Below are 21,891 nucleotides of genomic sequence, written 5' to 3'. Positions count from 1 at the left end.
AAACACTCAGCCTGAAGCAAATGCTGTTATTTGCTTCCCTCCACCTCCCCAGCTGAAGGACTCTCAGCTTGGAGATCTGCTCAACGAGAGTATTTCAGAATGATCCTTTCACACAGCCCATCCTGATATTCCTAACATCAACTGCACCTCTGAAAGAGAGTCTTTAAAAAGGCCCTTAGCATTGAGGATAATTTAGGTGTTTCCTTAGACATATAAGAGAAAAACATTCAATATCTAATATGTAACAGAAGAAAAATAAAGTATTCAATAATCCAAATAAACATATACAGAAACAAATGCCAGGCTTGATTGCAATAAACAACCAGGTAAAAGACTATTAAATTATCCTCTATTTTGCAAAATGAAAAAAGGCTTAAAAAATACGAACAGAGAGTCTTTCCAAGGATGTGGGTCAGAGCAAGCCACACACCTGCTGCTTTCAGGGCTATAAAGAGGTAAGAGCCTCCTCTCCGGTATGTACTGTCAAGAATATGAAGCGACAGACTCAGTGCAAAAAGATGAATTCAAAAAGCATAAACATTCAGTGTATGATGAAGTTAAGATTTCAAATTAACAAAGCACGGATGAGTGATCAATGGGTGTAGCTGAGACAACTGAACAGCCATCTGATAAAAGAGTCATTTTGGATCCCTATCTCATCACTTCTGCCAAAATGAACTCCAGGTGGGTCATAAACAGGACAAAGGATTCGGAAAAGGCACAGGGAGGGGTGGGGGGTGGGGGGGAAGTGCATTGTGATCTGAGAGTGGGGAAAGTCTGAGTGGGGAAAGTCTTTTTACAAGGATGACTTCATTTCTGTTTCCGTAAATATATGATTTATTAGGTGCTAAACAGCCAGAAAAACATTAACATGTGAAATAGAGCTCGAGCTGGTGAGAGCTGTAGCTAATACATCTGTGAGCAGATTCATCCGCCGACTTCACGTCTGTTCTTTGATCCCATGATGCTTTTACAACACTTTCCACAGGGACAGCCATGTAGAGACAGGAGGATGAGGATCCCCTGGTGCTAAACAGACTGGACACTGGAGTAAGGAAATCTTTACTTTTCCTATTTCCTATTCTTGTTGGGTCTGTTTGTTTGTTTATTTTTGCCTCTACATGGAAAAAAAGCAATATGGAAAAAGAAAGTAAGACAATTTTGTCAATGTTTTTTCAGTTTTTAAAGAATCTAAGACCACACTGAGTTTTAAGTTTTGTTTTTAGAAAGAGCATACTGTGAATATATGGTATATTGCGGAACTCCTCCAGCTGCTTCTGGGGTAGTATCCTGTAACTGGAACCTTTGTTATTGATGCAGCAAATGGACCAGTGGCCTCACTAACTGAGGTAGATTAAGAATTCACATCATCCCATGTCAAGTTCTAGACTACATGACTTTCCTACTGAAATTATGAAAACTCTTAGCTTTCAGAGTATGGTGGGTAGGTGAAAGAGAGCTTGTATTTAAAGAATGCTTGCAAATCAATAGAGAAGGTACAGCCAACCATACATTAGAAATTGAGAAAGAATATGAACAGTCCACAGGAAAGGATATACAAATGGCTTTCAGATGAGCAGAAAGGACACTGATCCCATTGCTAATGAAAGACATGCAGAATACAGAGAAAAGACATCATTCTTCATGTACCACATCAGAAGTGGGAGGAGATGCTGGCGATGAGGATGGGGAAAGCCATACTTTCAAGTGTCCCTGGTGAGAATGTCTACAACTGCCGAGGTGAGCTACGTACCAAGTGTGGCTGTTTGAATGTGAGTGTCTCCCACAGTCACCAGCATTTGAATACTTGCTCCTCAGCTGATGGAACTGTTTTGGAGAAGCATGGCTTTCTGGAGGAAGAGGTCACTATGGGCAAGCTTTGAGTGTTTAAAGGCTTGTCCTACTTTCGGTTCCCTAGCAACATATAAAACCATGTGTGGTAGTACATGCTTTCCTTGGCTGCACAGTAAGTTAGAGGCCATCCTGGGCATATGAGACCCTATTTTTAAAAACTCAGTTATATATTTGGGAGCTTATTTTAGATCATATTAATGATAGGGCACTAGTTTAATGTGTCATAACATAAACCTAACACCTAGAGGAATGTGACTAGTCTCTATGAGCCTATATAAAGCAATGCTGAAAATCAGTTAACAAACAAAAATCAACCAAAGAAACAAATACTGGCTATGAGTTCAGTTTCTTAGCATCAGACACTGCAGTGCTGGGGAGAGAGGCAGGAGGGCCTGGCTGGCCATTGACTCTGCCTGAATCAGTGAGAGACTTGGTTCTTCCCAAAATAAGTCAGAAACAAATTGAGAACAACACCCAACACAAACCTCTGATCTCCACACACACACACGTATACATATATGTTCACATATATCCCTAACATACATTCATACAAATGCACATGTACACACACACACATATGTGTGTATATATATATATATATATATATATATATATATATATATATATCCTACACAAAGACTCCAATATGCATAGACTGTGATTATTAGATTAAAATTTATGAGAGAGAAAAATTTTTAATAAAATTCCCATTTTTTTTGTGCATTGAAATGGTCATAGGTGTTAAACAAGATAAGACTGTCCTTGGGTAAGGAAGTTAAGTGACAGGGACACAGAGATATCAGGTAGATATTCACATGTACATCTGGTCTCCCCCTTTGAACTTTATTCAGGTACAATTGCTAAGGCATAAGGAAAGATGACTTCCTTACATCAAGATTTAGAAGCCCAATCTAAACAGCAAGCTATAGTGGTTTGAGTAAATAAATTATGATATGTTCATAACAGACAACAATGAAAGCATCAGAAATGAAGTTATGGAAGGACACTTATACACATGGTGAATAGTTTATGCTACATGGATAATTTAAAACATAACCTAGAAGATGGGATGTTGTTATATCTGTAAGAAGGAAAACACAAAAGTGATGTATAACCAAGTAAGGAACCATACCTAGGAAAGGACAAGAAGTATCTGAACAAAAATATCTTCTTCACAGATTTCCTCCAGAGTTCTTGGATGTGAGCTCTGTTCGGTGCAATGATGTGTTCAGAATATCTTGGTTCTGGTACTTACGGAGTACAGTCTAGCAGGGGAGATGCCGAATGAAGAAAGAGCAAAGATCCAATGAGAACAAATGGCAAAAGTTGGTTGGACGAAGCATCCTTGGAGAGCTGCTAAGAACGGGTCACCCAGGGTTGACAGGACCTGGGCAGATGGAGCAGTGGATGGGATCTGTCATGGAAAGGAGGGGACCAAGTGAACACAGAGCAAGTGATGGCGAAGAAAGGAACCGATGGGAAATGAGGCCAGGCACAGAGCACATGGCACAGCATACAAGGGCTACAGCAGGGAACTGAGACTTTATTCCCGACGTAGCAGTTTCGAGAGTGTCTTAGTCAGGGTTTCTATTCCTGCACAAACATCATGACCAGGAAGCAGTTGGGGAGGAAAGGGTTTATTCAGCTTACATGTCCACACTACTGTTCATCACCAAGGAAATCAGGACTGGAACTCAAGCAGGCCAGGAAGCAGGAGCTGATGCAGAGGCCATGGAGGGATGTTCTTTACTGGCTTGCTTCCTCTGGCTTGCTCAGCCTGCTCTCTTATAGAACCCAAGACTACCAGCCCAGAGATGGTCCCACCCACAAGGGGCCCTTCTGCCTTGATCACTAATTGAGGAAATGCCCCACAGCTGGATCTCATGGAGGCATTTTCCCAACTGAAGCTCCTTTCTCTGTGATAACTCCAGCTGTGTCAAGTTGACACAAAACTAACCAGTACAGAGAGCTTGGCTGTTGCTGTATCTGCGCCTCACTGAAGGCAACATGTTTGTCTTCTCTCTACTGTTAAGATTTCCACCATCCATGGGGTCTGAAAGTTCACCATGCCACATCTGTGAGTTGATTTCTACCTTCTGGTTTTGTTTGGATTGAAAGAACTCTTGAAACTGTCTTTAAGCATTTCTGGAAAATTCTCAGCCAGCCACTGCGGCTTCATACATTGTCTCCGCCTCGTTCTTCTATCCATGTAAATCTTGAATTAAACAAAGACCAGATCTGCTTCTTCACTCTCAATCCCTCTTATCTGTCTTCCATCAGGGGTAGAGCTCTCTAGATACCGAGTAAGCTTCTGTTTCACCAATTCCTGTTTGCCATTAAATCCATCAGCTCAGCCACAATCACTCTCGTTTTCAGTCCTAGAAATCTCACTTATTTCCATCTCAAATACCTTAGGTTGTGCCTTTGTAAGCCCCCATGAAAATATTTTAAAATCTCTCTTACCTTAGAGTAAACACATACCTTCCATAATGCTTCTGTTAACTTAGTGTGGAGCCGGTGGCTCCGCTCTTTTCTGTCTGCTGTTTCCAATGAATTCTCTCTCCTAATTTTCACTTGTACCTTGGTATTTTCAACTGGGCTTTACTCACTGTCCTTGAACGTAATTTCTGAGACATCTCTGAAACCTAGAAGCATTTTCTGAACAGACGAACTGGGGGTTGAGTTTTTCCCACATGGACTTCCAGAGTTTGGCCATAGTGAACCAAATTCACAGCAATGAATGGCCTTTTCAGTTCCAAAGAATTTATCCCATACGTTAAGTAGATGACCATTTTGTGCTTACAATTTCTAGGGGAGAGATTATTTTCTGATGTCCCGATCTTCACAGAGCTAAGAACATGTTTTAAACTCCTGAGATGGCAATCCAACATCTGCTGCCCTTTGATACACTTTCCACCCTACCCCCCGGCTTACTGCAGAAGATGGCTATCTTTTTGTTTTGTTTTGTTTTGCTTTGCTTTAAAGACACGGTTTCTCTGTGTAGTTCTGGCTGTACCAGAAATCATTCTGTAGATCAGGCTGGCCTTAAACTCAGAGATCTACCTGCCTCTGCTTCCAGAGAGCTGGGACTAAAGGTGCATGACACCCCTGCCTGGCTGAAGAAGGCTATCTCATTACACACCCCACCTTGAGACGCTTGGGGGTTTGATTCTTGTTTCCATTCTCTCATGAGCCTGTGACTGGCTGACCCATTTCAGGAAATGATAAAGGGACCAAACTCACTATTTGACTATCTGGATTCTTTTTGTTGTTGTTGTTGTTGTTGTTGTTGTTGTTGTTTTTTCGAGACAGGGTTTCTCTGGGTAGCCCTGGCTGTCCTGGACCTCACTTTGTAGACCAGGCTAGCCTCGAACTCAGAAATCCGCCTGCCTCTGCCTCCTGAGTGCTGGGATTAAAGGCATGCGCCACCGCGCCCGGCTTGACTATCTGGATTCTTAATTTCCCTTACCTTTTGATTTGATAGTTCCTTATCATATAATTGGTAATTCAATGTTTTTATATGAAAAAATTTAAAACACTATTAATTTTTAGTTGTTGTCAGCACAAGGTTTTCCAAACAACTGAGTTGGTCTTATTTTCAGACAGAACAAGTTAATTCTAAAGGCAGTTGGGAGCCACGAAAGGCATTAGGCAAAAGAGCTGCATGGTCCAGTTTCTCTCTCTCTCTCTCTCTCTCTCTCTCTCTCTCTCTCTCTCTCTTAACTTTGTATTGTTCTCTGTGCGTGCACCCCAGTCCCGCTCATCTCCCCGACCCCTCACATCTGCTCTTTACTCTTGCAACCTCCTCACCAAAATTAAAAGCAAAATAAACAAACAAAAAAGCAAAACCAAAGTGCAAAGCATAGAAAACATCACACTATGGAAACTGTAGTATGTCACAGTGTGTCCCACAGTATATCCGTCTGTCTACTAACACTCGCAAATGTCCATTGCAATAAATCATTAGTAGGGTTTGCGCTCTCTGGCTTCTGTGACATCATCAATACTGGAAGCTCACAGGGACTTCTCCCAGTCATCCTGTTGTCCCCTCGGGTTGTGGAGATCCTGCAGCTTTGGAACAGCAGGACTGGTCCTTTTATGCGTCCCAACCATTGGCAGATGAGATAGGTTTGGAGTGGGTCAATTTGGAGCCCTGGATCTGGGCCTGGGTCATAGCTGAAGTGATCAGAGCACTGCCTCTCCCTTACGTGCACCACCAGGGCAAGCACTCCAGCTCTGCTCCAGCCAGGCTATCGCTCCTGCTCCCATGCCCTCAGGGCCAGCCATCCACACCCATGCCTTCGGAGCCAGCTCCACTGTGCTGCCCAGTCTAGGTGTATGGCCCACTCTCCCGAGTACTACAGCCTGGGAGAGCCTGGGCTAGCTCTCCCACACTCTCGCCCCTGGGTTCAGCTCTTCTGAGTGCTGCTGGTGGTGAGAGGCAGGACCAGCTCTTCCAACTGCTTAAGGTACCAGGGGCGAGTGGGGGAAGGGTATCACCTCTGCACCACACCACCTCATGGCGGAGAGGCAGGGCTAGCTCTCTGGTGCTCGTGACCCGGGGTCAGCTTTCCTGCCTGCTGGAGGTTGGGAGGGTTTGGGAGGGAGCATCACCTCTACACCTGTGCCAACCCACAGCAGCTAAGTGAGGGAGGGTCAGCTCTCCCACACTCACCCCCTTGGGACTGGCTCACTTACACCCCCACCAGAGTCAGCTCCACTGTGCTGTCTGGGTGAGGCACAGGGCCCATTCTCTGGAGTGCTGTAGCAGGTGAGAGATGAGGCCAGTTCTCCAGGGTGTGATAGCAATGGGGGGGGGGGGCAGAGACAATTCTGCACAGCCCCTGAACATCCACAGGGTCTCCAGTAGCTGCCCAACCAGGGACATCCCCATGTTCTCTAGTGGTAAGATGAGCCATGGACACCAACCTCTGCCACTTTGTAGCCACAGACCCAGAGCTCACCGTGGCTTCAGGTGGCAGGGCTGGCCACTCACACCGCTCTGCACCCTCGAGTCCCCAGTTCCATCTCTCTTCATAACGCTCAGGCTGCTCCACTTCTCCTTCTCTCCCACCTGATCGCCACATATTCACACCTTGTGGTGGCTCACAATGCAGGCTAGTTACATGACTGGTAGGGTCCTGGGTGACGCCCTCTGTCCTGACATCTGCTATCCTCGCTGCATGGCACGGTGGCAAGCAGGTGTCTACAGCTCACCTGTGCTGTGTGCAGGAAGGCAGATCTCTGGTCCACAGGTCTCTGTCTGTCTTCCTCCTCCTGCATTGCATTGCCTAGATTTGGTTTAATGTAAATTTTTATGAGTCCTAGGCATAAACCATCTTTGGCCACCAAGCCAGGCACCAGGCTAGCATGAACAAGGGATGCTGTATACTCTGCTCCTGACTGATATAAGGACAACACCAACACCAAGGGGGTCTCTTTGCCCATTGCCAGGGGTGCTTTTCTTTTTTATCCCCCTGCCTCCATTGTTGTTGAGATAAGACTTTGCTATGTAGCTCTGGATGGCTTAGATCTAAGCAAATATACCAGGCTCGCCTTGAACTTGGGATGATCTCTAGCCTCTGCTTTCTGAGCACAGGGATTAGAGACATGGGCTACCACACCTGGTGGTTTTTCATTTTTTATAAAAGTGTCTGTAATATGGATATGGGGTGGATGAGGCAGAGGTGAAGTCAGGGATTGTGATAAATTGATGAATGGTGGCTATCTAGTCAGCAGGTGGCCCTACTCCATGTGACAGAGGACAGACATAGGTGAATGGAGCTGTGTTTTCTAGATTAGATAAAGGGAACTGAGATGATTGTATATGGGAGGAGGAGGGGAGTCATCTAGGGTGGCCCCACTTTTTGTCTTAAACCTTCACATGAATGGCGTTGCCATGGGGAGAGGTGCCACATACATGCTACACAGTGCTGGATTGGGCCGGGATGATGTGTGTGCCTCTGTGTGTGTAGAATTTAGAGCTCAAGCATAATTTTTGCAATCCTTGAGATTTATCTAAGTATCTAGTTATTACCATTAATAAAGACCATTTCACATGGTGAGATTAAGATAAACTTTCCCCACATTTTCACAGTTAGGAACATGTTTCTTCTTATCTTAAATTTTAAAATTTATTTTATGCATATGGTTGTTTCTCCTGCATATATGTCTGTGTGCCTGGTGTCCAGAGATCAAAAGAGGGTATCAGAGTCCCTGGGACCAGAGTTTAAAATGATTATGAGCTGCCATGTGGGAGCTGGGGATTGAACCCAGGTCCTCTGGAGATGCAGTTGGCACTCCTAATTGCTGAGTCATCTCTCCAGCCCCATTACATTTCCTTTTTTTATAGAAAAAAGTAATTTAAAAATAAAGGTGGTACACAAAGGTGCTTGCCTTACAAACCTGACTCCCAGAACCCATGTAAAGGGGAAAGAAGAGAACCAACTCCCATCAAGTTGTCCTCTGATCTACACATGTGCCCACATGGACACACACACAGAGAGAGGCACATCACATACAGAGAGAGGCACATCACACACACATACTCAAACACAAGCACATCCCCCCCAGAAGTATATTGCATACCCAGACACATCACACACATACATAGACACCTCTCTCTCTCTCTCTCTCTCTCTCTCTCTCTCTCTCTCTCTCTCTCTCTCTCTCTTTCTCACACACACACAGCACTCTCCACGCTCCTTTAAATTCATGGCCTTATATTTTCTCATCAATTGTTATTGCCTGCCTATAGGTATTTGTATATATGTATATTTTGCTAAAAATAACCTCTTGAGTTCATCTGTTACTTGTTTATATGTCTCAAGGCTCACTGTTTGGTACTGGACAACCAATTACTGTGTTCTCACTGGGAAAGGGTACCTTTCCTGACGATAGCTCTCTTCCCTTGTCTATAGTTCTTTGTGTAGGGCTAAGCCTCATGGGCTTTTTCCTCATCCAGTTTGCCATGTTGATTGGTATCTACTCTGTTCAACTCACAGTTGGCTGGTCATGTTGATGATAATTTACAGGTATAACTTCTGATGATACTAGGAGACCTTACAGCAACCTCTCTGACTCTTTTTTTTAATTATTATTTTCTTTATTTACATTTCAAATGGTATCACGAAAGTTCCCTATACACCCCCCCCACCCCTGCTCCCCTACCCACCCACTCCCACTACTTGGCACAGGCCTTCCCTTGTGCTGGGTCATATAAAGTTTGCAAGACCAAGGGGTCTCTCTTCCCAGTGATGGCCGATTAGGCCATCTTCTGCTACACATGCAGCTAGAGACACGAGCTCAGGGGGGGTANCACACACACACACACACACACACCAATCACAACAATAATAAATTAAAAATAGTAGTAAAATGAAGCTTCTGCATACCATATAAAGCACAAGTTCTTTTACTGTGGAACTATTGCTCAGTGGAAAGTAATTTCCTAACTTATGTGAGGCCTGGACTTCATCCCTAACACTGATAAAAATACATCTTTTTGGAAGTTGAACCTGACGACTCCCATACTAAGCTTGCTGTCTTTGTCTTGTGTGTATCTGTGTGTTTCTGTGTCTCCCACACTGTGAACCATTTCTGATGCATTTGTCTTCAGCTCTCCCTCCTGTCCATCACATTGCCCTGTACACAGTCAATGCTAGACATAGGCTGAGGAAATGAAATGGTGTTTGGGAGGAGGACGCTCAATAAGCACAGATCAGACTTTCTGGGAGGATGTTGCGACCACTGACATCTTCGCCACTCAAACCATGGTAGACAAAGCTCACTTTTCCTTCCTAAACTCCGTGTGTTAGTCAGCTGACTGCAACTGGAGGGAAATGCCTGATGCCGAACACTTACAAAGTAAAAGGAGTCGTAGTTGGCTCATTATCAAAGGATCAATCAAGCATCCCCATCGTTTGGCCTCTGAGTGCTACAGGCAGGAACTATTAAAGTTTGGATCGAGAATATTCTTTAAGAGTTGGTGTGTCAAAGACTTGATCCCCAGCTAGGGGCAGTATTGGGGGTGGGCAGAGGCTGAGTTTACTTGGTTGAAGTACATCATCCAAGAGTATACCTTTTAAAGCTATTGGGAGACCTTAGTTAGTCTCCTCTACCTCCGTCTTGCTCTTCCACCTCTTTACCATCTTCCTCTCTTCCTCCTTCCTGACCTCTCCTCCTCTCCCATTCTCCTCTCCACCAGGATGTAAGCAAGCATCACTGTCCTTCTTCCTATATTCCTCCTCAAAACTCTCAGCCTCCGTCCAGAGTCCAGTGACTGGGTCCTGAACTTATGAGCCCAGACAAGCCCTTCTGAGATGTTTGGGTTGGGTATTTACTCCGGTGGCAGAAAGCTAGTGCAGCAACCTGTCGTGGTTGGAAGCATGCATAGGAGCATATGGTAACCCAGCACACAGAGGGAAAAATTGCACGGGGCTCTGTTTGTTCCATTTGTAACACCCGGGAGAGCTCAAATGGCCACACAGGCTTGCCTCATAACCCCCAGTCACCTAACAACCCATTGCCCAACAGTGCCACCCAAACGTGTATACGTTTTTTACATAAGGGCCTGAGAGGGTACCCTCATGCAAACCTCAGCACTCAGAGAGGTTGGAGGCAAGCATGGTGAACATAGCGGGTGTGTGTGTGTGTAGGGAAAACTAATGTCTCAGCCAGGCTGCAACGGTACCAACCATAATGTGCTTGTTTGCCTCCAGGCTTTGTGACAGTGCAGATGGTCTGGAGACCTCCCCCTGCTTAGGACCCCCAGACACAGCACGGACCTGCCTTCCCCTGTAATGAGTCTCCTCTCTCTCCCACAAGAACAGACTGTAATGATGATCTTTCACTCAGCAAATTCTGGAAGAGAATCGAGGTTGGTTGCCTCTTGTTTTATTGTCTTAACTGCTGCATAAGTCTAAACCTTCTTAGAAGCCCCGGCGTGTAAAGCCTGAGATGGAGCTGCCTCTACAGAGCCACCGGGCTCCTCTCATGTTAATTATGTACACACTGGTGTCATTCTCAGGGCCAGACCATGAGAAGGCCATATAGCATAGGCAGGTATTTAAAAGTCAAATGCACCCCCGTCTCTCAATGGGGTAGTAAGCAAGATGTACAACGCAGATCAGAAAAATGACAAACATGCCCCGAGTTCCCTAACTCCCTCCGCCTCTTCTTCCCTTTCTGGAGTTTCTCCGTCCAGCTGCAACCTCAGTGGTGAACAGAGAGAGAGACTTCTCAGAGTTCCTGCAGGGAACTGCTGGGTACCAACTCTGCTCCAATGAGCTTCCCTTTGGCAGGTTCTCAGAGGGCCCGTGCCAACACTGCAGGCTATCTGGGGAGAACACCCAGCTGGCCACCCCGAGGAACACTGCCACAGAGACACAAAGCCAGGCCTGAGCAAGCCGAGGACAGCTGTTGCAATGGCGCTTCGGGGAGTGGGGACTGCCGTGTGCTCGCCGTCAGCAAGGCACCAAATAGCATCTGCAACCCACAAAAAAAGCCAGTGCCCAATGTAGACATGCATGCTGCTGCTTTCTGACTCCTTCATCGTCCTCCCAGGACATGGGAAATAGATAGCCAGTGCATGCTTTCTGCCTCCAGCCATGTCGTCAAATCCTCCCACCCAAGGCTTTGTTCCCTGGTGGTCAGGCCACTTGAGAGTTGACACTCTCTGCATGCCTGAGTGGGGGCAGCAAGGGCCATAGAGATTGGTTTTCAGGTAATTGATGTGCAAGCCAAATTTTCTACATTCTGAGACCTTCCTAGCAAACAGCTCTGGGGCCCAGAATATGGCTGAGGGAGGAACGGGGATGCTGGTGCGGCCGGAGCCCTAGTTCTGCTGTGTCTTGACCTAGGAGTGGGTACCAAAACCTCACCTGCATTCATTCGCTGCTCCCCTAGGAGAAGTTATCCAACAATCCCACAGCTCGGCTGAAAGCAGCAGGAGAAATGTCAAATACTTCATTAAAAGCAGCAAGAGACTCCATTGTAAGCCCACGGCTCTTGCCCATCAAAGATCAGACACGGGGATCCAAATCAGCTCTGGTTTCAATCAGAGACCAGAGCCCCGAGAGGGGTCTTCGATGTGCATCCTTTCTATGTGCAGCAGGAAGCCCTACTCTGGTTTCTTCTGTTTCTATCTTATTTTTATACCTTATAGAGCCCTTTAGGAACTCCTGCTGGACACACACACACACACACACATACACACACACACATACACACACACCCTCATTATGCTGAGGCAGGGGTACACAGTCAAGCACTTCAAAAGCTAAGCTAGGCACAGGCTTGAGGTTTCAGGTTTATAGAATTCCAGGAAGTGTTTGTTGTCTCTTTGCCTGAGAAAGGTTAGTGTTTGGAAACAACTTTTATCTGGCCAAAGAAGAGGGGGGGGGGGGGGGGGGAGAGAGAGAGAGAGAGAGAGAGAGAGAGAGAGAGAGAGAGAGAGAGAGAGAGAGAGAGAGAGAAGGCTGAAGGAAGCGATAGAGAGAGGGGGGAATTGTTAATTTCAATTGATTTTCTGATAAGGTTTCATATCCTGAAGTGTGCTTCAAATCTGAGAAGTGACATCTGCAGAGATGCCCGTCAGTGTCTGAATCCTCCTGAATGTAATTAGATCTGAGACAAGATAGAAGACTCGCTACGGTGGCCCTTAGGGAGGAAATGGTCTTTGAAAAGAATTATGTTAATCAGGCTAGCCTTCTTCTTGCATCTGCTCTGCTGTTATTCTGGGTAAAATTAATAGGTCTAAGGAAGGGAGCCGATCATAATGACAATCTGGTCTTCACAGCAGGAGGTTTTATAAAGGAGCTGAACTGTGCCTTGTTGAGAACACTTAAAGTAATTAGTTACAGGGCTACTCACTTTCTTTCCTTTTTAATAATAATAATGGTTATTAATGTTTACAAATTAAAGAGTCTTACTCCAGATGAAAGGAGTGCTGAAATGGAGACTCTGGTGCAGGAGCCCTGGTACCTTCTGCCTCCCGCTGAGGGGCTCAGCATGCTCCCTCAGTAACCCCTAGTCCACAGGATCATACTGACCCCCCCCCCCTAGCGCCTCTTTCCAGGGCACCTGGAGGTTGCAAAGGGCAAAGGGGGCCAGTAGAGCTCAGGGCAGAGGCAGAGATCTCCAGCTTTCATTTGCCTGCTTACCTAGCACAAAGTAGATGTTCAGTAAGTGTTGGTATTTGTTGGTTAGACTGTAGAGAGAGCAAGAGAGAAATAATAGGGTTTTGTTTGTTTGTTTGTTTGATTGTTTGTTTGTTTAGGATGTAAGAGGCTGGAGAGATGACCCCATGGTTAAGAGCACTTGCTGTTCTTCCAGAGGACCCTAGCTCAGATTCATGCACCTTACAACTAACTGCCTGTAACCCCAAGTCTAAGTCCAATTCTTTCTCCTGGCTTCTCTGGGCACAGACACACATGTGGTAAACACACACACACACACACACACACACACACACACACACAGCCAGACTGCCATTCAGCCAGACTGCCAGACAGCCAGACACAGAGAGACAGAGAGAAAGCAGGCAGTTGAGTGGGAGGTATAGTGGGACACCGAGAGATGGAGAGGAGTCGGGGGTAGCTATGATCAAGATCCAATTTAAATGGTTACAAAATAACCATTCAAGAATAAAAGAGGATCCTTGAGTGAAACCAACATTCCTGAACAGAGCTTGCCATCTACACAATGTCCCAAGACCCTTAGTGAAGAAAAAGCACACACTGGGGGACAGGTGTGGGACAGGGCAGGAGGCAGGTGACACAGAACGGAGGAAATGTGTCCACCCCATAAACACAGGGATGGGGGCGGGGACCGAGGAGCAAGGTTGAGACAACTTCTTCTTGTGATACCAGATCTGAGTCAGATCTAAGAGCTTCCTTCTGTGACTGGTCATCTTACCCACTGTTTAACTCAGATCCGGTCTTCTCACCTGCAAAATAGGCTTGGAGATATCACTTTATAGTCTTGATGTGTTGGGTAAGCAAAGCATATCAAAGTTCTTTGAAAACCACACAGACTTACTCCAACAGTCCAAGGTCATTACAATAGTCATTATCCAATAACCTAAGGGCCCTAGGCTGGTGCGTGGATGCTGTGGATGTGCAGGAGTCAGTCAGGCTCCCGAGATCTGCCCCCAGTAGCAGGTTACATGCCTTGAAGGCATTTTTGGTGAAGCTGGGTGTGTCAAGGCCCCAAGCTTGGAATCTGTGGGCCCAACGAGCTTTTATAAAACGACAAGAATTCTTTTTTCTTCTTCTTCTTTTTTTCTTCCGTAGAAGTCTGATGGTCAGCTAGAACTCTGCCCATCTAGATATACTTGTCTGAGTTGGTCTGGCCCAAAGACAATGTGTCTTTTCATGCTTCTTAGATGAACAATTTCCCAAAGCGTGTCCTCTTCAGTGATAGACATCTCTAGCATCTGCAAGCATCACAACTATAAATAGCCCATTTGCCACTGCGAGCAACAAGAAAGTACTCTCCTTTTAAACCTCGAGGCCAAGATAAATCAGCCCCATGGCCAAAATCAACACTGATGGATTCAGAAGCATATCCCTGCACAGATATCAGTTGATGAGATTATTTGTTGAAAAATTATCTCCCATTGATCAAAGCATTCAATCTAAGCAGTGTCTGGCATAGACCCAAGCGACTGGATCCAGTTGCTTAAATATGTCGCCATTTTGATGTGTGCTCATGGATGCACACTGGGGTTTCAGCATGGGGGCTGGGCTATCGATCCTCTTGCCTACCTCACACCAAGTCACCCTTGACCACATATTTGCTGTGTTCCTATCTGTGAACTACACACTCAAGCAAAGAAGACCGCAGTGTTTCTCCAATAACTCAAATGCCCTGATCAATTTTATAGAAACGTTTCAACTACTTAAGAAGAAATTAGGGCCTTTGGGAGAAATAGGGGCTTAATAAAGACAGGGTAAGATTGAAGGAGGTGATAACAAGGAGGCAAAAGGAATCCAGGACCAATGTCAGATCTCAGCAAGAGTGGAGGTCACCTTAAAGAAGAATGACAGTCATGGGCAGGGGGTCCAATTAATTAATTACACCTTAATTGAAAAAAGCTGCCTCTGTTCTCTCGCTGTCCTCACTGTCCTCTAGAACTACAGGGAGTGCCATGGCATCTGGGGAAGGGAAGGGACAGAGTTTCTCTGTTCCCCGCCCCCTTCCTTCTGATCCAAAAGAGGTAAGGAAAAGGTTACTATGGGATCAACGACTTCATACATATGCAAAAGAAAGACAAATCAACCTGAAATCAAAAAAAAAAATAAAATTAAAATATAAATAGACTTGTTTGTTTCAAGGATTTGCAGTGAATGCTTGACTCAGTCTGAGGATTAATCAGTGATGGGTAATTATACTCACACACATGCGTACACACATACTCACATACAAAGATAACCCTAGTTCCCTCTAAACAGCAAAAATGCAAAAACAGTGTGAGTTTTCTGGTTCAAACAGAAGTAAAGTCACCTGAAGCTCCACCCTGGGCTCCAGAGTTCTTTTCATACCCACTGCCAGGCTCTAGCCCAGGATGGTTAGGACGGGCATCACTGAGATCTAGCTCCTCCTCTTCTTCTTCCTCCTGTTCCTCCTCCTCCTCCTCCTCTTCCTCCTGCTCCTCCTCCTCATTTCTCCCTGTCTCTTTTTCTCTATTTGTCTCTCCAGCATTTTCCCTGAAATTCTAAATTTTCTTACCAAAAAAGAGTCAGTCTTCAATTCAGACACTCATGGACTTTTATTCCCATGCAAGTTCTACCATAAGCAATGAGCTGAGGACACTCAAGCTCTGACCCCAGGGACTCAGCCTAGAACAACATCTGGATGCAGATGCAGTGGCTCACCCTTGTAAAACCTGTGCTTAGGAAGTGGAGGCAGGGGTACTGCAACAAGTTGAGGTCTGCCTGAAGTACACAGAGAGACCAAGACCAGCCTGAGATACATAACAAAACTAAATGAAATGACCACCACCACCAACAACGACAGAGAACAGCTTTTCTCAACTGGGATAATTTTGATTTCCCAGGAACATTTGACAACGTCTGGAGACATTGCTGATGGACTTAGATTGGGTGAAAGGCTACCAGAATTTATTGGGCACAGGCTAAGGAGATTATCCCACAACACATATGAAAACTCCATACACAGAACTAAAATGTTCATGGTGAGGTTGGTTGAGAAACTCTAAAAAACTTGGCCTAGGAGAAAAATCAAATTGCAAACACATTAATGGGTGAGTCCCTTCCAGCTCTTAATTAAGGGTCCTGTATGTACTATGGTCCTTGAGCTGAGATAAACTACACATCTCACTTCTCTCTCAACTCTGGGTCTTCCAAGTCAGTTGTCTCTCAGCTTTGGTGCCACTTTTGAGTTACAGAAAGAATGCATATGTTCCCTAATGTGTTATTCCTGAAGGCAGGCATCTTGGTATTTGATCATCCATTTAACCCATTCACCCTAGTAGTCTTTATCTGAAATAACTAGATTGCCAATAAAAAAGGAGAATAAATCCACATTCAGCATTAAGAACTAGAAAGACCATAGACTGAATATTCTATGACAGTGGTTTTGCTAAGTGGCCACGGGCATGTGCCAGCTTCCTTCTGTCACTAATGTTCTCCATCTGGGAGTCATATTCCCACTCACGAGGCTTCCTGCTGGAGGAAAGAGATTGGAAATGGAGGCAAAGAACTGCACCTTGGCTGTGCCCCTACTGGCTCTGTAGCCTTGGGCAGGTTTCTCTCTTGTACAGTGAGGGTAGTAATGAAGCTTTACTGGGAGTCACTGACTGAGTGGTGCAGTGGCTCACCCTTGTAAAACCTGTGCAAGGCACTAAGAACAGTGCTCAGTACACAGCAAGTGCTCAAATCCTATTAACCACCATCCCAAATAACTGTCACCATTAGCAAGTGGCCACTAGCTTGGGGGAGTCATGAAACATCTCATTAAGTGCCAGAGGTTTGTTTGGAGAGCAACAGTGAGAACGTGTACTTAGCAAATGGGACCTGGAGCACCTTTCACCACTGTTAAGCCAAGGCTTTCAACCTCAGCATTATTCACATCTAGGGCCAGATAACCTTTGTGCTCGAATGGGGATGTCTTTAGCACTAGTGAATGCAAAGCATGCTGTCCCAGACCTCTATTCGGTGGACCTAAGTGCCCCTCCACTCCAAACATTCAGACATCGCCGTGTGTCCTCTGAGGTGCAAAATTAATTTAAGAATCCGTGTCTTAAATAATAACAAAATTTACTTAGTTATAATAATCATTCATAAGGATTTGCCCTCTGGTCACCTGAAACTTTCCTTTCAGCTGAATACAAGGGCAACTTTGTGTGTGTTGAATGGAAATAGAGATGTTTCGAAAATAAACTCATTCTGCAAATTCAAGACTTTTTCTCACTTGACCACCCAGTCACCCCCGCTAAAGTGGTCCACTGGTGGTCCACACAGATACCCTGAGGTCCATAGGTTACAAATATTGATGAGAACACATTTCTTCCCAAGAATGAATGGGAATCTTTTGATTAATGCACATATTCCACCCAATTAGGATGTTAATATAAACACGACTTCGGAAAGCTAACAATATAAATATGGATTAATCAGCAATCACACGTTTCTATCAGGTTTTCAGTCAACAGGTCTTGACTTGGGGCCTCATCTCAGTCACTAATGAGATGGCTGTAAGAAAGCCATGTACAGTCTCACAGTTGCTATTCCCCTGTCTAGAACATGTAGTTAGTGATGGACACTAATGTTAGAGACTTAAGTAAATGAAAAGTTAGCTCAGTGAGAGACACAAATGAAATATCCACTAAATATTATCTACTACTGTTAAAGAGAAAATTGAATAAACTAGAATGTTAAAACAAGACTAACATGGGTCTGGAGAGAGGGCTCAACAGTTATGAGCCCTCTTATAGAGGACTTGAGTGTGGGTCCCAGCATCCACATAGTGGCTATGTTCATAACTCCAGCCTCAGGGGATTTGGTGCCCTCTTCTGGTCACTGTGAACACCACACACATGCAGAAAACGTATTCCCAACCATAACCATAAAATAAAGTCTTAAACAAACAAACAAATCCCACATGGTCTGAGATGAGTGTTCCGTCCTTTGAAGTTTTAACTCAGGTGTTATTTAACAAAAAGCTTGAGCGGTCAGTTGCATAGAGTCTCTCTCAAATTCATGTCCACCAAGAAACATTCAGAATGAGGGGGGCAGTGAGACAGCTCAGAGCGTAAAGGCGCTTGCTGTCAAACTTGATGAGCTGAGAATCAGCCCTAGACCCACATGGCGGAAGGAGAGAACCAACTAGTGTTTGCTGTCCTCTGATCTCCACAAATGTGCCATTCATTCATTAGTTAGTCAGTTTGTTTATTTAATGTGTATGAGTCTACTCACATAAGATAGATAGATAGATAGATAGATAGATAGATAGATAGATAGATAGATAGATAGATAGATAGAAGATAGATACATAGATACATAGATACATAGATAGGTAGGTAGATAGATAGATAGATAGATGGATAGATAGATGTAGTTTTAGTTTTGTATTGTTTAGAATTGCTGAGAATGAAAAGCCTCAATCAGAGACAGGACTTCTGCCAATGTGCTTGGTTATGGCAAAAGCTTCCTGGACTAGAGTGAGTGGTCCCTATGTCCAGTGACTGGCTCCTTGAGAGGAGATCACATGACACACAAGAGTGAAGGGTGTTGGGCAGGGGGAGGTAGATATCTGAGTGAATGGGTTACAAACCTGGGGACACAAGGCTTACTGACAAGTATTAGCAGTCTGAGGGAAGGAGGCATTCTTTAAAGTGTACTTCCTGGGAGGGAAGGGCCCTGCCAAGACCTGGATTTTAGACTGACAGCCTTTAGAACTAGAAAATAATAAGTCGATGTAAAAGTCACAAAGTATGCAGTACCCTGTTACAACATCCCGAGGTTACTAATATGCTAGCTTCCTCTCTTTCTCTCTCAAGCGCTCTTTGGTGGGTATCACTGCTTACTGATTTGTATAAAAAAAAATAAGGACTTGTTCAAAAACTCCTTATACGTGTCTTACTTATTTATGTGTTTATTGATTATTTTGGTTGATACAAAGTCTTGCTATGGAAAGCAGGCTGGCCTCAAACTCTTACACATCGCTTGCCTCTGCCTCCCAAGTGTAGCACCATGCCTGGCCCTTATAGGTGTTTTAAATCATCTGCTATTTACAACAGAGTCAGACTCACTTCTGAGTTTTTTAGCTCTATTGATGAACTCAAGGACATAGTCAGTCACTCACAACAAGGCCTGGTCCCCTTCCTGAGCAGAACACATGGGTTAACTCACATCCCTCTTTCCAACCTTCTCCTCCTGCTTTCTTATGTCAAATGGCCCCAGAGAAAAGTCTGGTGGTCACATTCTCCCACCTTCTCATCTCCAACAAAATTTCCCTTAGTTACCCGGGGCAACCCTCATACGATCCATGTCTTCTTTATTACCATCTGTCGTCTTTACTCAGATCAATGGGTTCTCAGCACTCACTGACCAGTTGATTCTACCAAGTGTTTGGCCTGTGGTAGATACCACTATAGACACCAATGACTGAATGAACGGCTCTTGCCATTGTCCCACTAAATCTAAAATTAAAAACAAACAAACAAGAAAACCAAAAAAAAAAACCCCTAGCTTTCTGGGCTTACAGAGAACCATAACAAACATTACTTCTAATACCTTCCACCTTCTGCTCGCCACTGACAAACCACCCTAGACCTCGTGGGGTGGAATGTAACATTTTAGTTCAACAGTTTCTGTGAGTCTGGGCCACTGAGCAGGTATATGGTGCAACATGCCTTGGTCTTCATTGAAAGACTCTGGTGTTGGAATGATGTGGCCGAGAGCTCTGCCTGCAGCCTGGAATCGACAGGCTGACATACGTGGTTGCCAGTCTCAGGTGGCACTGTCAATTCACGCACCTGGCCTTTGTATGTGCTTTGGGTTCCTCTCCGTGTGGCAATGGCACTTGTCCCCAAACAAGCCTTTCAAGAGATGCAGGTAGATGCTGCCGACCTTTCCTGACCTCCATTTCCCTGGTTACTTTCTCTTGGTTACTGCTTGATGGCAATGCTACAAAGTCACCTTGTATTGAAGAGCGGCATGTGGTGTAAGCTAAGAGAACCTCATTTCCCTCATCTCTGGAAAACAGAATCTAATAAGGTATCCCATGAGACTCTGAATAAGACAACCCTGAACTGAGAAAACTCCTAAGAAGGGGGTCTTCCAATCAGGATATGGTCTCAACTCTGCATTGGCAATGTAGCTCACCCTGTCCTCTCCATGTGACTTTTCCACAGAGAAATTTTTATACAGCCATGGTTTGTACTCTGAATGTGCAAGGATGGATGTGGTATTGCAGGTAGCTCTTTATCAAAAGACCAAGACTAGACATCTCCATAGAAGGCTCAAAGCACACATAATCATTCTTAAGCTCTTCCATGCAGGTGCACACAGGAAAGATAGATTCCACTATGGAAGACTGTTACGTTCCAGAGCCTTGTTGTTGGGTCTAGGAGACATTTTCGTTTAGCAAAATCTTAAGATGACACAACGACAGCCATGGATCAAGGAGTCAGTGAATCGACCATCATATATTTCTACAGCCTGGTGCACTGTCAGGTCAGCTCCACACTGGGTACGTATTGCTCGGTCCAGGGTGATTGTGGATAAGCTCTGAGTGCTCATCTTTCTGCTTTTCTCACTATTTACACAACTTCAATGCTAGTCCACATAAAACCCCTAAATTAAGTCCAAGGCACCTGCTGAGGCCATTCTGAGAGGCTGCTGTCAGGACAAGAAAGAATGGTGGAGAGAATCATGGGAAAAAGAGATCCCAGGAGCTGTAAATAGCGGGAATACAGCACACTCATCTCTTTCGCCGTTCAATGGGAGCAAGCAGAAGTGATCATCTGCAAAATCCTGTAATGTCCTGTCAAAACACAACTGACTTAATAACAAAACAAAACGTTCCATCAGAGAGCCATCCCTGCTGGGAAGGACCAGGGCACAGCAGTTAGTGTCTATAATAGCCATCTGGCAATTATCATACATTGTCTCATACCTTGCTTTGTATCTCATATGTATTTGAATCCTGATGGATTGGTCTCCTGTGCATAGGGAGACTCTGCAGCAGGTATGATGGTCTCTCTGAAGTTTTGCGTACTTCGGATGTGCATCTCACTATCTTAGCTTCCTAATTGTTTATTTATTTTCTGGACTGTTACTCTAAGTACAACACCAAGCTTCTACCACTCTTTCCCTTAGCCCCTTGAGTATGTATATTCCATGTCCAGTCCCCCAATATAAATGAGACCGACTTCTCAAGACTAAACCCAGTGCCATGTTCACCAAGGCACTCTCCCAGATTTCTCTGAGAGCAAGCATGTCACACCCATCTCCGCCTTTCCAGACATTCCTGTCACCCTTCTCATCTCCCCCACCCTTTGATCAGGGCTGTCATCTCTTTTTGTTTTTTTGTTTGTTTTTTTGTTTGTTTGTTTGTATTTTTGAGACAGGGTTTCTCTATATAGCCCTGGCTGTCCTGGAACTCACTTTGTAGACCAGGCTGACCTTGAACTCAGAAATCCACCTGCCTCTGCCTCCTGAGTGCTGGGATTAAAGGCGTACACCACCATGCCGGGCTATGTCATCTCTTTTTTTTTTATTTAACAGTGTACGTCTGTGTTGAGTTCTCTATCTAGCTCAGAATTCCTGGAATGGCAGAGATCAACCTTTGTTGTCTCCACCCTAGTCTGTGTACAAAGCAGGCTCAGCTGTTCAGAAAGAAGAAGCTCCCGGTAGATAATCCGCGCCTTTCCTCTTGTCCACTCTCCTTTTGATGGAGAAGAGACTTTTGGGGAAAGTATAGCTGGCACTGAAGCTTCATTTGGAAGCATGGGATGAGGTGAACCGGCTGGAGGACTGAATCTGAGTCTTCCAGGAGGCACATGCTGAC

At 44.9% G+C, this 21,891-nt stretch overlaps 1 protein-coding gene and 1 non-coding gene across 2 annotated transcripts in view; both read right to left on the bottom strand.

Moving 5' to 3' along the window:
* Nucleotides 1-21,891, bottom strand: part of LOC110328297 (NXPE family member 4-like) — a 232,089-nt gene that overhangs the window by 199,563 nt on the left and 10,635 nt on the right.
* LOC115064902 lies at nt 7,170-7,313 on the bottom strand. Its single transcript, XR_003844725.1, has one exon. It is a non-coding gene; the product is annotated as a small nucleolar RNA SNORA48 (small nucleolar RNA).

This window comes from Mus pahari, chromosome 10, assembly GCF_900095145.1.
Source record: "Mus pahari chromosome 10, PAHARI_EIJ_v1.1, whole genome shotgun sequence".
Classification (NCBI taxonomy): Eukaryota; Metazoa; Chordata; class Mammalia; order Rodentia; family Muridae; genus Mus; species Mus pahari.
This window is presented reverse-complemented; position numbering and strand designations above follow the sequence as displayed.